General features: G+C 35.1%; 1 long non-coding RNA gene across 2 annotated transcripts; it reads right to left on the bottom strand.

Moving 5' to 3' along the window:
- Positions 1-6,718: 6,718 nt before the first annotated feature.
- Positions 6,719-15,573, bottom strand: LOC141380317 (uncharacterized). 2 transcript variants are annotated; one of them, XR_012398148.1, is made up of 5 exons: positions 15,531-15,573; positions 13,768-14,152; positions 11,396-11,468; positions 8,126-8,162; positions 6,719-7,103 (listed from the first exon to the last, which is right to left on the bottom strand). It is a non-coding gene; the product is annotated as an uncharacterized lncRNA (long non-coding RNA). The 2 variants fall into 2 exon arrangements; XR_012398149.1 differs by lacking the exon at positions 15,531-15,573 and having other exon boundaries at positions 11,554-14,152.
- Positions 15,574-15,909: the final 336 nt, after the last annotated feature.

The following is a 15,909-nucleotide window of genomic DNA, read 5'->3' as shown; positions in this document are numbered from 1 at the left end:
GAAACTTCAAGATCCATGGACTATTTAAAGGGTGTACACTCACTGTTGCAGACTATATTGACGTCACCAATACTGTCTGTTGAATAGACGAGAGGCACCTAGATGATTTACTTATTCTCACTGCTCGCCCTCTTCGGTCTTTAAACAAGACAACGTAATCAAGTTTTACACTTATATGGGGGTGACATCTACACACTTTGACACCAACAGTGTTATTTTGAATTATTGGGGATTCCTTTATGGACATGATTCATCGGTTTGTCCTGATAAAGTTGCTTAACTTGGCGCCAGCGAGCGACATCTTAATGGTTAAATATTAATGGATTTCCCAAACCCCAAGTAGATAAGATAGTCAAATTCCTTTTGAACGACATGAGATCACATGATTAATCATATCATATTTGTGTTAATCTTTTAAATGTTTAACGAAATTGCATTATCTAACCAAAGGGGCAATTTGCAGTTTTATACTGTTTTATGTTGTGGCAGAAACTTATGTGATGTAATTAACGCAACAATTTTAACAGTGGAAAAATAAACACATTTATATATATATATATATATATATATATATATATATATATATATATATATATATATATATATATATATATATATAAACCAATTAAAAAAACAACGTAAACCAATGAATGTGGTAGATTTGCATGCTATTTAAGTACACAACCATCATGTAAATACAAATAATATTATTTGATAACACACACACACACACACACACACACATATATATATATATATATATATATATATATATATATATATATATATATATGTGTGTGTGTGTGTGTGTGTGTGTGTGTGTGTGTGTGTGTGTGTGTGTGTGTGTGTGTGTGTGTCAAAGAATATTATTTGCATTTACATGATAGTTGTGTACTGATATAGCATGCAAATACATTCATTGGTTTACGTAGTTGTTACATTTACATAGGACTGTCTTTGCACTTCAGACTTGGGTATTTACTTTTTTAAGCATCAAACTATTACAGGCCGCCTTATACGCAATTTAGCCTCCTTTTTTTTACAGCCAAAGTAAATAGATTTCTATAACAAACAATTTATGCGTAATACGCGTATATTCTTTTCTGAAATAATGGTTCACACAATTAAATTCATTTAATGAAGTGAACGTGACAACGCTTGCCCTTTTTTCAGATGATCACTTCCGGTTCAGCTTATTATTAATGCACTCAGTCGCTGATCAATAAATTGATCTTCCGGAATGGAATGGGTCATAAATGTAATGTATTTGTTTTCCCAAAGAACATGCATATTTCCATTGTCATTGACTATCATACACCCACTAATTTATTTGACTATAATTATTACCATCAATAAATTAAACGGAATAAAATATTCGATATTTTATATGCCGAAAAATTTCGCTCGTATATTTTACTTGATGTTAATCGTGCAAAAAGCGACAAACTGAGGTACAAATACTAGTTGTATCATAGTTACCTTAACCTCACTGCAAATACTAAGAACTTTTAATTGTATTATAATGATGAATAGGACAATGACAGTAAAAAAAAACAGCCTTGTCCGTTGGGATTGCTGTTTCCTTATTGATCCTTGCAATCAGTGTTATTGAAAATGAATTAGGCCGCTCACAAATCTAACTGGTTTGCTGCAGTCTTGCAGAATTTAATTCACGGCCTCATCGCAGTTTCTATACACTCATAAACTCAAGTATACCTGTGTTTATTACAGGTAAATTTTAAGTGTGCGCCAGGGTAGTATTAAGTCTAATGTTCACTATACTATTGCACATAATAATTCCAAACATCCAGATTATATCAGATAAAGTCAGAGATAGGATAATAATGTTATGTGGCGGCCGTATGTGCTATACAAGACAAAAAATGGTTCGGATATTTCAGGCTCATATATCTGGACACAACCACAATTGATTATTGCATTGATTTGTTCCTTGCTATTTACAAAATCATGCTCTGCTATGACAGGATAATTGAATGCGGTTTAATGTGGAGATGAGCGGTAACAGCTGATTCGTTTGGGGAGACGATTCTACAGTCAGTTTTGTTACAAGTTTTGGGCATTTCCTTTCATTTATGTGAGTGGCGCACAGCTTATTAGTCCAGGCATACCTGTCGATTTTTTAACAAGTTACTATATTTGCTAAGGGTAACTAAAAATAAAAATTAAAAAGTTATAGTATAAGAATAAAAATGATGTGCATTGATACTTTTGATAATTTGATCGAAATATTTTCAGTAGCTTAAAAAACCTTATTTGTTTTTCCGATATATTGTTAAAATGCAAAATGCTTCATCAAGAAACACATTGCCTTTGTTTTAAAATCGCATAATTGTATGCAGTTTTTCTAATTGTAATTATTTGTGTGGGCCTGTGTGGGTCGAGAGGTTTGCTATTGCATATTTAACATTCGTATGGGGGGAGAAGTTTGTCTCTAATAGTGTTTTGATTGTCTGAACAATGTCTTGGAGCTTATAATGTAAGATTGTAGTTGCTGCATACATTATTAGAGAGCAGACCCTGATTTAATTTTCGCTCGAATATTCAAATAAACTAGACGTACCCTGTGGCTTACATAGTATGAAATATTAAAGCTGTCGATATCCAAATAGAGACTAGGAAAGCCATAGAGATTCAATATTTTATTTTGGATATCTAAGGAAAGTAAGTCTGCGAACACAATTGCTTAATAAATGTGTCTTGAACTATAATACAGTATATTTGTATTTATTGCAAAAGTCACATAAACATTACAAATATTAAAAAAAAAAAGTTGTCCCCATAATCACAAATGATCGTGTTTCTATTCTAAATAGTAACAGGCTTTCAATAATCTATCCAGTAACGAAATATCCTGAAATAGCTATTCAAAGAACAATATAAAAAGCTAATTAAAAAGTTAATTTACCGAACTTCAAATAAACTTTAGAAAAATTCAGAACTTTATTTTAAACTGTCTATCATGTGATTTGTCTTTAAATAAATGTTTTTATATCTAAAAAATGTACTTTTTTGTTTTCTTATGTACATGATTTCAAACTCGTCATTCGAAAAAAAGCTAAATGCGTACTGCTGCTGCAGCTGTTTAATGCTCATTAACGATCGCTTTATTCTTTCTATGGGTTTGATCAGTTTGATCACACATAGTGTGACAAAGATAGACTCAAATTTGCTTGACTGCATTAGTAGTATCACTTGCCTGATCGATCACACCCTAAAGTAAATTTACCTGAATCGGTTTATTGGCAGAAGTCAAGCAGTCCTGTTGAACTGACCATTGCAGCATGGACTTAAGTGAGACTTGAAATTTATTTTCCCCTCAGATAACGAAGTATTCAAAATTTAGCTTTTTCACCGTATTATTCCACGTATAGTGAATAATCGATGTTTGATAAAGAAACTTTTGTCGTTGACATTTGTCTATGACAAAACATTTAAAATCTTTAAATTCCATGAGTTATAAACAAGTTTTTTATGGAAGCCATAATTTCTTAGTATAGGTCTGAAACTATTTATTCATGAAATGGTTGTTAATTTTATGCCAAATTACTTGTATAATTATTATTTATATTATTACTTGTATAAATACTATTTTTGAGTTAATTTAAACTCTGAAATACTGTCTTTATATATTTTTAATAACAAATATCTCGGTGTTATACACAGCAAGGAGGTCGTGAAATTAAAATAATAACTTTGTTGGTGGACCCTCTTGTTTTTATATCTTTTTGATTTTCGTATTGGTGTATTTGTTTGTTTAATGCATCAGAGAAAAATATTTATATTGTTAAATTATTATTAATGACCCTTAAACACATTTTCCTACACCATTTGGTTCGTTTTGAAAAGGGTTTAAAACTGCAAATGCTTTTATTCAAATAATCGCATTTTCTGAGGCTCAGCCTTTCTCTGCGTGGAAACGGATTGTCAGTGTGTTTCGTATATTTAGAGACCTGTGTATTTGAAAATGCTTTGTGAAAGAGAGCATGTGATCTATGGCTCTGGTCTCTGATCGATATATCCGCATTCTGATCGATTGGTATGGCAGAATTCTCAGGGACCTGATTTAAAAGCCTTCATCAGAAAATACTAAGTCTAAGCCAAACGCCGCATTTAAAACAATTAGGTTTTTATAAATAGTAAAAAATGTTTTGTTCAACATTTGATGTTTCAGCATTTTCGATGTGCGATTTTTCACATTTTTGAAATAATTTAAGTAATATTTGATATTAAGTAAGCTATTTTATATCCTATTGCATTTAAAAATTATATAGTGCTATAGATATAGCAATAGTGCTTAGGCCTATATACAATATCACAAAGTTTGTCTGTTAAAGATTTACACAAAACACGTTTATTTTTGGGCCTGGTGCTAATCAAAAGATAAACATTATACGTTTTTACAAATGTGTGTGGCATGAATTCAAAATAATTATTATTTGACCTGATACTTTTTTTTCGTGAAGGCCTACTGACAGACGCTTCAGTTATTATATATTAAAACTGATTTATATCGCATTTTATTTGTCTATTTTCTGAATTGTATTATATCTTTATTGTAGGCTACAGATGAAAACGAAATATTAAAAAGGTTTCTGCATGCTCGGTCTTATCATCATTTAATGACCAGAGTCATTTAAATATGATCGATTATTTTGATTATTGTAGCCTGTTTCCACAGATGTCATAGGCCTACTTTACTTTAAGTCTGACCTCGGATTTATTACTTTACAGTGAGTCTGCAGGATGTGAAGTAATAAAAGAATCGCAAATCATGAGACATGTCTGTCGGATATTTTGCTTTGTCTATATTAACATTTGTAGTCAGATTGTAAATTACCAACTTTGTCACAAAGACTGGCATGTGTATCCTTTTGCTATGCAGCTAAAGGGGAAAACAAATCCTTAATACGAAATGTAACCCTTTTTAATTTCGTAGTTTAAAGCTCATATAGGCCAAATTTAGGCCTATATCAAAAATTATTGTTAGACACAATTTACAATATTGTTTACAGTTTTAATTACATCAATGATAATTAAAAATATTCATATCAACATAATAATTAAATAGGCTATTATCAGTGATCAATAAAAGTTAAATTCCTTAACACCCGATTGGTGTTTTAAATTATTTTTACTCCATTATTATATAGTTAAATATTATCACCTTATATTTAAGTCGTTTTATTCATGTTATATATTTAAATTATGTTGTATAATCATATTCATGTTATTTAGCTGTTTTTGTCATCTTAGTCGTGTGTTTAACTTTCGAACGAGCTTAAAACAATTTATAACTTTAGTTAATTGTAAAAGTCTTTAATTGTCAAAGCCCAGAACTTTTTTTTGTCTAGAAAGAATCACATTCAGCATGCTGTTATGCAAAGTCAACATACTGTACCTGCTGCAAATTGTTTTCATTTATAGTATGTAATAACTCCTGGTAGAGCAGTGAATTTAGAGTCATCAATATCTGTGTACGCGCGTGTGTGCGCGCACCTTCAGCTTTCAATAAAGGCTTTAGAGGGAGAGAGAAATAGAGAGGAAAAAACACTCCCAGCCTCCACAGCCGAGAAAGCACCGGTTGCTAGGCGACAGGCGAAGGAGAGATGGATTGAAAAGGCATACTCGATCAATTCCGGTGAGAGTGAGGGAAAAAGGGAGAGAGTGACCCAGAGAAAGAGAGAGGGAGAAAGAAAGCGAAAATCATACTGCAATGTTGAAAAAAACATTGTTTTGTCTCAGCTACTCGCACCTGCCGCCGCCAAAACAGTCACTCCCGCCATTTTCTGAGTGACCTCAAAAGTGTCCGTCCACCTGCCTCGAATACGTCGCAACTGATTGGGGGACTTTTTGTGTGCAATTCACAGTCCAATTCGACCGATCCGAACAGATGCCCTCCACTCCCCCATTGCAAGCCCCACACACGCACGCGCACTCACACCCTGCAGTGTGTCTGCACAGAGCAGTGTTGAGTGTATCGACTGTGTATTGATCCTTCCACTCACCTCCCTGCAGTCAGCTCTTGTCCTACATAGCAAGGCCTGTCTGATTCCTCCATTAATGGCCCTTATCCAGCGCCAATCTTTATTTAAACTGAAAAGTAGGAATCAGCACCCCTCCCCTTCCCGCTGTTCGTTCGTTCTTTTGCTTTCTTTCTTACTTTCCTTCATTTCTTCCCGTCTGTTTTTTATTGCCTTTTACATGTTGCACTTGTGGCAACATCGAAATAACTGCTTCACTCAGATCCGAGTTTTCTGCGCATGACTCAAACTCTTCTACCCTGGAAAGCCACGGGGAATCCTTATCTTCATCGTGCAGAAACAAGCCATAAGCAATAAGACGTTGGTTTCTATCTGTGTTGGCACACACAATGGGGATTAATTGATCTCCTAATACCACAGATAAATCAATGTCCACCCCCACCCCCTTTGTTTTTTTGCCCAATCAGACCAGGTGACATTGGATCAACGGATCGCCTCGGCCAATAGGGTTTGGGTTAGTGTGGATCGACAGCGGACGACGTTGGATGAAGTCAATCAAATTGGCATTGGCAAGGGAGCTGGATGAACTTAGCGGTCAAAATAATCTTCCTCGCCACAAGCTATATCTCCAATCGAGAATAAAGGATGTAGTAAAGCGTATATGGTAAAGACATGTTACTGATTGTACAACTATCAAAAACTCTTTGAAAACAAGAGAATCTACACAATTTTTTTATTCAAACCATGCTCACGCAAGTCCCCATGAAACATAAATGACAGTTGTAATATTATTATGAATTTTAATCATGGATTTTACTTGTTGGCACTGCAAGGTGCCTCAGTGGCTAGCACTGTTGCCTCGTAGCAAGAAGGTTGCTGGTTCAGGTCCCAACTGGGTCAAGTGGCATATCTGAGTTTGCATGTTCTCCTCGTTTACTTGGGTTTCCTCCGGATGCTCCGGTTTCCCTCACAGTCCAAAGACATGCAGTAGGTGAATTGGATTAACTAAATTGGCTGTATTGTGTGTCTGTGAATGACAATGCATAGGTGTTTTCCAGGGGTTTATGTATGTACTGAACTGGGTTGCAGCTGAAAGGGTATCTGCAGCATAAAACATATACACCAGAGCAATTGGTGGTTCATTCTGTTGTGGTGACCCCTGCTAAATCAGGGACTGAGACGAAAAAAAATTGTATGAGTGAGCTTTTGCTTGTTTAGGCAATTACTTTATTCTTGTCTGGCAAACAGCATGTCTATGGGATAACTGATGTAAACAAGGGGTGTCCAAACTTTATAGTATAAATGGTCAAAAACAAAATCTCATAGATAGCCGTGGGCCGAAGATAAATAGACCAAACTATTTTTTAATTAAACATTAAAGTTGCAATGCATAATTTCCTAATTCATATAATTTTTTTCATAATATTAAAAAATAAATAGAAAACTTTACTTCAAATCGTATTAACTAATGCAGAATAACTTTTTAAATTAGAACTTATTCCAATAAAAACATAAACAATCATATTTATAACACAGTGAAGTTTAATGCTGAATACACTAGTTCAGCAGAATCTGCATTTGCCTTGATTCACTCACCAAAGTCTCTGCATTGTCCTCTATCTGTTGTATGTGCATTTTAAACTAAATCTGATAAATTTAGGGCATTTAAACTGAAACATTTAATTTCTAATTGAACTGAAACAATCAGTTTTTTTGTAGCTTAACAATAAAACAAATAAAAAAAGGATACATTAAATTTGAAATGAAATTTATAAGAATTTTACATTTTTAAATCTCTAAACGATTCTCAGGTGGGGTGGTGGGCCAAATCAAAGGTTACTATGAGCCAACTTTGGCCAACGGGCCCTAGTTTGGACATCTCTGATTTAGACAGTGTTTTAAGACCACAGAATGCAATCTGCTGCAGTAAAAAGACACAATAGCAAACAGTATATAAAACGTATTAGGAGCCATTTTAATTCTGCATTATAATGCTATATTTTAAAGTGATAAGAAGGGGGGAGACCTCTGGAGCTGTGGCTGACATAAGCTGTCAAATGCAATATTTCTAAAATGTTCAAAAGGGTTAGTTCACTCAAAAATGAAAATTATTGACTACTCACCCTTGTGTCGCTCCGATCTCCCAAGATCTTTCTTCATCTTCAAAACACAAAAAAATAATATATTTTAGATAAAATCTGAGAGCTCTTTCATAGACAGCAATAGTATTGAGACATTCAAAGTCCAGAAAAACAAATAAAAACACTGAAAATATTTAAAAAATATTTAAAGTTGTTTAATTGTAAGCTAAATTAACACTTCTGTGTGACTTCTAATTTCAAATCAGGGTGCATGTTTCACTAAGGGAAACAAAGCCTGTAACCAGCCTATTAGAAAGGGTAGTTCTTTCTCAAAAAGTGGACCTTTTTGCAGTTATTTGCTTTATTTTCTATTAAATTATGTTCAAATAAAATAGAATATTGAAAAAATACACATTTTTTAAATGCCAATTTGTTATCATCCATCATAAAAAACAATTAGGAATCTGTTAAAAAATTGTTTTAAATGAAAGACTATAGGCAAATAACAAACTGGCCACCTCATTTCCTCAGTCAGAATTTGTCCATTTAAATAATAATAATTAAATTTGTCTTAAAGTTTCTTCTATTTGTTATTTTTACAATTTATGACGTCATAGTTAAAAATAAGATATATAGGGGCCCAATTCTGGACTTTTTCTGCAGGGGGTGGGGGTCTTTCAAACCACCCGAATGAATGTGGAATGTGTACCCTCTTCTTTTTTGGGTAGAAATAACTCTGTGTTCAAAGCACTTTAGGGGACCTTTAAAGTAAAACTTTGGTTGGCTGTTCATCTGCTGGGGAAAAAATGTTATGGAAGTGATATCTGAAATAGTGACCATGTTATTGAGGCGTAGACTTTAACATTTTATTTTCTTTAAAATTTAGCATGATTTTAAAATAATATCTTTATTATTAATATTATCTTTATGGTCCTTCACTGTAAAAAAAATCCACACAATTCATTCATGTTGTCCCTACATAAATCAATTAAGTTAATTTTACACTTTTAACAAATTTATGTGGATTGAACAAAAAAAATTAAGTTGTCCTAATGAAATCTCAAGAATTGTGTTGTTTTAGCTCATTTTAAATAAATAGTTTGAACAAGCAAGTGTTGGGGGTTTTTATAAAAACCTTTTTCATCATTATTGTTAGAACTGTCTTGGAATAAAATATTTTCATCATTTTGTTTGCGAATGTTTTATATGTATATCACATTTAATAGGCCATCTTCCCCAACTAAAGTCTGTACATTGGCATACTGTACATAACAGAGCTTCGTCCTGAATAATTTCCCACTGACCTTTAGTGTTGACCTGCTGAAATCTCCAGTTTCTATTTTAGATATCTTCTAGATACTCTGCCTCTTTGTTTTGCATTCTTTATTTTTCTCCACTTCAGATTCCATTCGTTTACCACAGTCATGATTTATCCAAACATTTTGTATCAAACACTGCTAAAAATATTCCCTTTCTTTCTCAAAATATTGATTTTGCCTGTAGCATTGTCTATGGTATGTGTGTGTGAGAGTCTTTGGATGTGTTTTATGGGGGTAAGGAAGGAGGGGGGTTCCAACATTAAAGCAGAAAATGGGTTCAAATACTGTGTTTTTTCCACTTTTAATAAAATCCTTGAATCGTCAAATACCACACAATCATCTTCATCAGCTTTGCTCCTCAACACGTCTTCAATTCCTTGGAGTGATTTGACATGTGCTTAACTTTTACCAGACAATCCCATTCAAGTACACTATGAATTTTGCAAGTTAGTCATTTGCAAAATGGATGAAAAGCATATAATTTTGCAGCAACAATCGCAGGCTCTTTTGTCGTCGGGGCATAATGGAAATGGAGGGAACTGATCAATAGGTTATTGATTTTCATTGGATGGAGTTGGGGGAATTGAGAGAAAGCGAACGAGGAAGAAAGAGAGAGGCGGTGGGGGCTGACTGTGAAATGCAGGTTTTTGAAATCTTCTGTTTAGAAGATGAATGCTTCTACTGGTAGCAGGTGATCTTGTTTGTCTCCTCGTTCTTGGCTGTTTTGAAACAGTTCTGGTGCATTGTGGGATTGGCTGACTCATGGGGCAGAGTTCACCTTCTTAAAACCGTGTTGCCAAAACACATTATGTGAACTTTAGTCTGTGTCTGTTGTGCCTCTGCATTGAAAGTCTACCAATAAGAAATTATTCATATTATAGAACCAAAAAGGTGTTCTGAAAAATCTGTTATGGACACCATTTTGTTTTGGAGCTCACTGTCCTTCACTGTACACACACAATCTATTCAACATACTGTATTTTGTTTTGTGGTCCAGAGAAGAAAGAAAATCTTGAGCATGATGATGGTGAACACATTTTCATTCTTCATTTTTGAATGAATTATCCATGTTTGTATTTTTAACCCTACATCGCTAAACAATATTTGTCCACCTAAGAAAAAAAAACAGTATGTACAACTTAATAACCTTTACTAAGCTTTATCTCTGGTTTTGATAGCAAGTACGAATTGATCCATACGTGAAGCCTGCTGGCCTACACTTTCCAGTGTTTGGGGTGCAGGCTATGTTATCTGGGCTGGTATCGTAGGCGGATGTGTGGTGATATGTGTGTATGGCGTGTTAATGCGTGAAGCTGGACTTGCATTGATCTCTGCGCAGGATGTCAAACATTTTAGCGGCGATCTCGTCCTTGTTATTGCTCTCCACCACCAGGCTGTTAATGCATAAAAAATCGTTTGTCCCCATGTTTTCCTCCCCATCTCAATTGGACGCCCAGAGCAACAGAAGAATACCACGTTGTTGCACTCCTCCCCCTCCCTTCTTTCTCTTCTCCTCATCCCTCATCCTTCCATTTTTGTGTCCATCTATCTTTACGACACCTGGTTTCATCTCCTTAATGTTTCCGGACTTGACAGTCTCCCTGGTCAAAAATTCTTAATTAAACCTGCTGTGTGTATTTGCAGTTAGGCAAATTGCGACCTGACAGGGCTAATAAAAACATTTTCAAAAGAGGGAAAGCGAAGGAACCGAGCGAAGGTGTGGAGAACCATCATCCACACCCCAACAACCCTATCTGTTCCTTCCTCTCTTTATCACTGTCAGCCATTCCCTGCATCCTCGCATTTTCTACATCACAGCCCAGAGGAAGAAGGATTGATAAATATTGCTGGTCTACTTTTGCCGTTCTTTAATCTCTCTCCCTTTTTGTTTTGGCCTGCGGGACTCATTGATTACATCATTTAAATCTAAAATCCTGGAGATACAGATATGAAAGTTTTGTTCGCAAGGTTTTCTCTCCTCCATGGTACTTACCCTGCTCAGTTTGAGGAAGCATGTTCCTTTAAGCAAGCTTCCAAGAGTTTTGCCAGTACAGAGATTTTTGTACCTGCAGAAATATAACAATACTGTAGGTCAGGATCATAAAATGTCTTTGGGTCCAACTACTGACCTTAAAAGTCATAGATGTTGACCTTTTATGTTGAATAGTTGACCACATGGATCCATGACGGCCAAATAATCTTCAATTATTGTTAATACCTTGATTTCTTGACATATTAATGTTTCAAATCATTCTTGTTGGCAGAATTTATTTCTGTTGAACCTGCACCTTGCTAACTACATTTAAACAAAGACTATAGAATACACAAGACATGTCACTAAAATCTTTTTGAATGGGGAAAAGTGTAACGTCAATATGGTAAATAAAGCCCGCCTTCTAGTACAGGAGCCAATCATTGATCGCTATATGACAAATAAGCCCGCCTTCTAGTACAGGCGCCAATCATTGATCGCTATATGACGAATCAAGCCCGCCTTCTAGTACAGGAGCCAATTTTCTATCGCTATATGACTTATAAAGCCCGCCTTCTAGACCAGAGCCAATCATCAATTGCTATATAACAAATAAAGCTTGCCTTCTAGTGCAGAAGCCAATCATCAATCGCTATATGAAAATCTGGGGCTTAAACCAGACATGACTTTCTGCAGGTTTTGTGTGATTTGGACGTTTAGAAATCAACTAAAGAGACAGTTGTTGTTTAATTTTATTGGTGATTCCTAATATGAAATCCAATCGTCAGCTTGGCAAGCAATTTTGAAGAATTTGATGTTTCCCCATTTAAACAGAATGCCTGAGCATACTGCCTGAAAGGCGTTTTAAAGATGGCCGCCGAGTGAAATGACTTGCCTTTAATGGACTTTGATTTAAAAAGGGGAAAATATGTGAATTGGTGATGCGATGGCGCAGTGGGTAGCACAATTGCGTCACAGAAAGAAAATCGCTCAGCTGGGGCAGTTGGCGTTTCTGTGTGGAGTTTGTATGTTCTCCTCGTATTCGCATGGGTTTCCTCAGGGTGCTCTGGTTTCCCTACAAGTTCAAAAACATGTGGTATAGGTATGGTTGTTGCGATACCATTAATTAGTCTTCCGATACTATACCAGCTTAAGTATCGCGATACCAAGTAGTATTGCGATACTGTAATTCTTAACTCAAATTATAAAGAAAATTGGCAGAAATACTATATTTTATGTTATAATACTTGGATTTAATTAATAATTCCCTAAGCTCAAAAAGTATTATTTGCACGTCACTTAACCTGAAATTTTTAAATTCTTTTTGTTAAAAAATGACCATTAAAAATGTATTAAAATAAAGATATAAATTATACTGAACACAATTTGTACAAAAGAGCCAACAAAATTAGGCTATATGAATAGTTTCAATGTTTTATGTTGCTATTTTCGGTTTTTCATCTATTTCTTCAGTCTTATCAGGTAACAATCCAAAGTAATTCAACAATTTCACTTTGTAAGTCGTTCTTTTTAAGAGATTATCGCAGTTGTTGTAGCTACTAAATCTCATTAACAGGAACAGAAATAAACTGCAGATGTGCGTTCGAAATGAAGCGTTAGAAAACATGCAATAGGCTACAACAAAAGGCACTAATTCTACACAGTTTTGCAACCTTCAAGGGATCCACTAAGTAATAAAATGATCTATTGTTGCACAAATGTGTGAGCATTTTAATAACTTTTCCACATGCAACATTATCTATTGTAGATAAACCGTAAATGACGATACTACCGTTTACAAACTACAGTGGCACTGCCAGTATTTTGGAGCTATAGTATCGTGATACCACCATAGTACCGGTAAACCGTGCAACCCTAGGTATAGGTGAATTAGGTAAGCTAATGTATGTGTGTGAATGAGTGTGTATGGGTGTTTCCCAGTTATGGGTTGTGGCTGGAAGACAATCCACTGCATAAAACATGTGCTGGATAAGTTGCCGGTTCATTCCGCTGTGGCACCCCTAATTAATAAAGGCACTAAGCTGAAAAGAAAATGAATGAATGAATGAATGAATGAAAATGTGTGAATTCGTCACAGCAAATCCACCATTAATTCTACATTTCAGCTCAATGATTTGTCATACGTGGTCATACTTCCTAAAAACATTTGACTTTTCACTTAATTTACATGGAAATCCAGCAAAAGCTCTATATAACAACATATTGTGTCACAAACATGCTGTAAGACACAGCTGTACATGATCTGACACCTTGTTGCCCATATGCCTATCACTTATCTGATGTGTGAGAAATCCATTTCTGTAGCGTCAGGCCTCCCTATGAAAAACCACTGAGCTCCTCACACCTCTGCTAATAGTGTATGAGATCCATACCTTTAGCTGAACACCCTGTGGTATTGCTTGCTCATGTGAGAGAGTGGACATCGGCTGTTATAGTCACAGATTTCTCGAAGAAAATCAGGAAGCAGTGGTGTCACAATGTCATGCCGCACGCCTCAGAAAAAGAACGTGTTCTGCAGTGTGTTGTATTGTCATGGTGTTAAATGTGAGCGTGATTGCAAGAGCCTCTTTAGTGGAGGACACTGCAGCTAATCAGCCAAGAGGTCCTGTAGGGTGTTAGTCCTAGCACTGGAGAGTCCTCCTTTGCTATCCAAGAGTCTTGACATCTCTTAACCTCTGTCAGCTGTAATGGTGTCACTAATCGTGTTTTCTCCTAGCGCACAAAGCCAAACAGCTCCTTGTTGGCTCGCTCTACATGCTGCAGTGGAAATAAAAGGCAAAAACAAGGTGTAAATGTAGTGCTTGGATACTTGTAAACAAATGTAGTTAATGTTTATCCATATTACTGTTTTTATTCTGTGAACTCATTCATTTATTTTCCTTCAGCTTAGTTCCTTTATTCACCAGGGGTCACCACTGCAGAATAAACCACTTACTTATCCAGCACATGTTTTACACAGTAGATGCCCTTCCAGCTGCAAGCCAGTACTGAGAAACACCCATTTACACTCATTCACACCCATATACTATGGCCAATTCGTTTACTCAATTCACCTATAGCACATGTGTTTGAACTGTGGAAGAAAACGGAACACCCGGAGGAAACTCATGCCAACATGCAAACTCCACACAGAAATGCCAACTAACCCAGACGGGACTCAAACCAGCAACCTTCTTGCTATGAGACGACAGTGGTAACCACTAAGCCACCGTGTCACTTTCTGTGAACTAAAATTAAGCATGGTTTTCTAAACATATTTTAAACATAATTTAATAATATAACCACAAATCAGCCATGGGTTTGCCACACTAACCAAAGCCAAGGAATTTGTAGTAAAATTGTAGTTATAATGGTAATAAATGTGTCAAAAAACGTTTACTATAATAAATCCCCAGTTTAATTTAGTAAGGTTTTTTAAAGGTTTAATCAGTTAATTTTGATTGTCCTTCTGAGTCAGTTTATGCTAGTCGGTTTATGCTAAATGTAACAAGCATGGCAGGAACACAAATATTTTGCGGCCTTCCGGAGGTTTATAAAATGATATTGACGATTTCAGACACTATTGATCCCACAACGTCGTATTAACATTCCACAATTCGAAATTCTACGTAAGATATTCATATTCTGAGGTACGTCAAGGCAAAACATTGCTGTATCTGCGTCATGTAAACAAACACTTACGTGCATAATGTATAAATAACTGAATGAGATGGTGTCTAAAAATTAGTGTAACGTTACATCATTGTAATAAGAACCGATAGAAAGCATCCGTAATGTTTTTTAGCGACGTGACGTCGTACGACTCTTATGTGCACTTATTTAGGAGCAAAATCTTCACACGTGGAATTGAAGGACACATCTTTACAGATTCACATAAAAGGAAAATTAAAGGTGAGTACGTATTTAAATTATACAAAAATGCTGGTCGACATGGACGTTATAAATAATACCTGTCAGTTCCACAGCACTTGCCATTTAAAACACATTCTAGAGCACTTAACGTTAGCATTGTAAACAAAATAGTAGTCACGGAAATTTGCTCTCCACAACACAGCATGGACATCTTAAAATAATTTAGCTTTTGTAAAGTATGTTATATTTAAACTTATAATATCGCTGACCAATCCATACATACCACAATAGCGAACTGTTTCTATGGTTACCTCACTAAACAATTCGTCATCTTACAATTATAAGGTTCTATTTTTGTCAAAGTTGAGTTATTGACATATTCTTATTATATGACAACTTATTTACATTATAGGATGTGTTTTAAATTTTTTTTTTACACTTTAAAACTTTTTTATTTAAAAAACAAGTGTTACATACATACTTTGCTATGGAATGCAAAAACTTTGGGGCTCAATATCTCAAAATCATTCAGATCGCAGATATAATCGTATAATTCCAATGTGACGAATTTGGTCATTTAAATAATTGTATTTGAATACTGCAATAATTAAAACATAAATTTGGAAAACTACTACAAAAATGTTTATTCATGGGCCTAAATA

The sequence above is a fragment of the Danio rerio genome, chromosome 22 (assembly GCF_049306965.1).
Source record: "Danio rerio strain Tuebingen ecotype United States chromosome 22, GRCz12tu, whole genome shotgun sequence".
In the NCBI taxonomy this organism is placed as follows: domain Eukaryota; kingdom Metazoa; phylum Chordata; class Actinopteri; order Cypriniformes; family Danionidae; genus Danio; species Danio rerio.
Note: the sequence above shows the minus strand (reverse complement) of the source record. Positions and strands in the feature narration are given on the sequence as shown.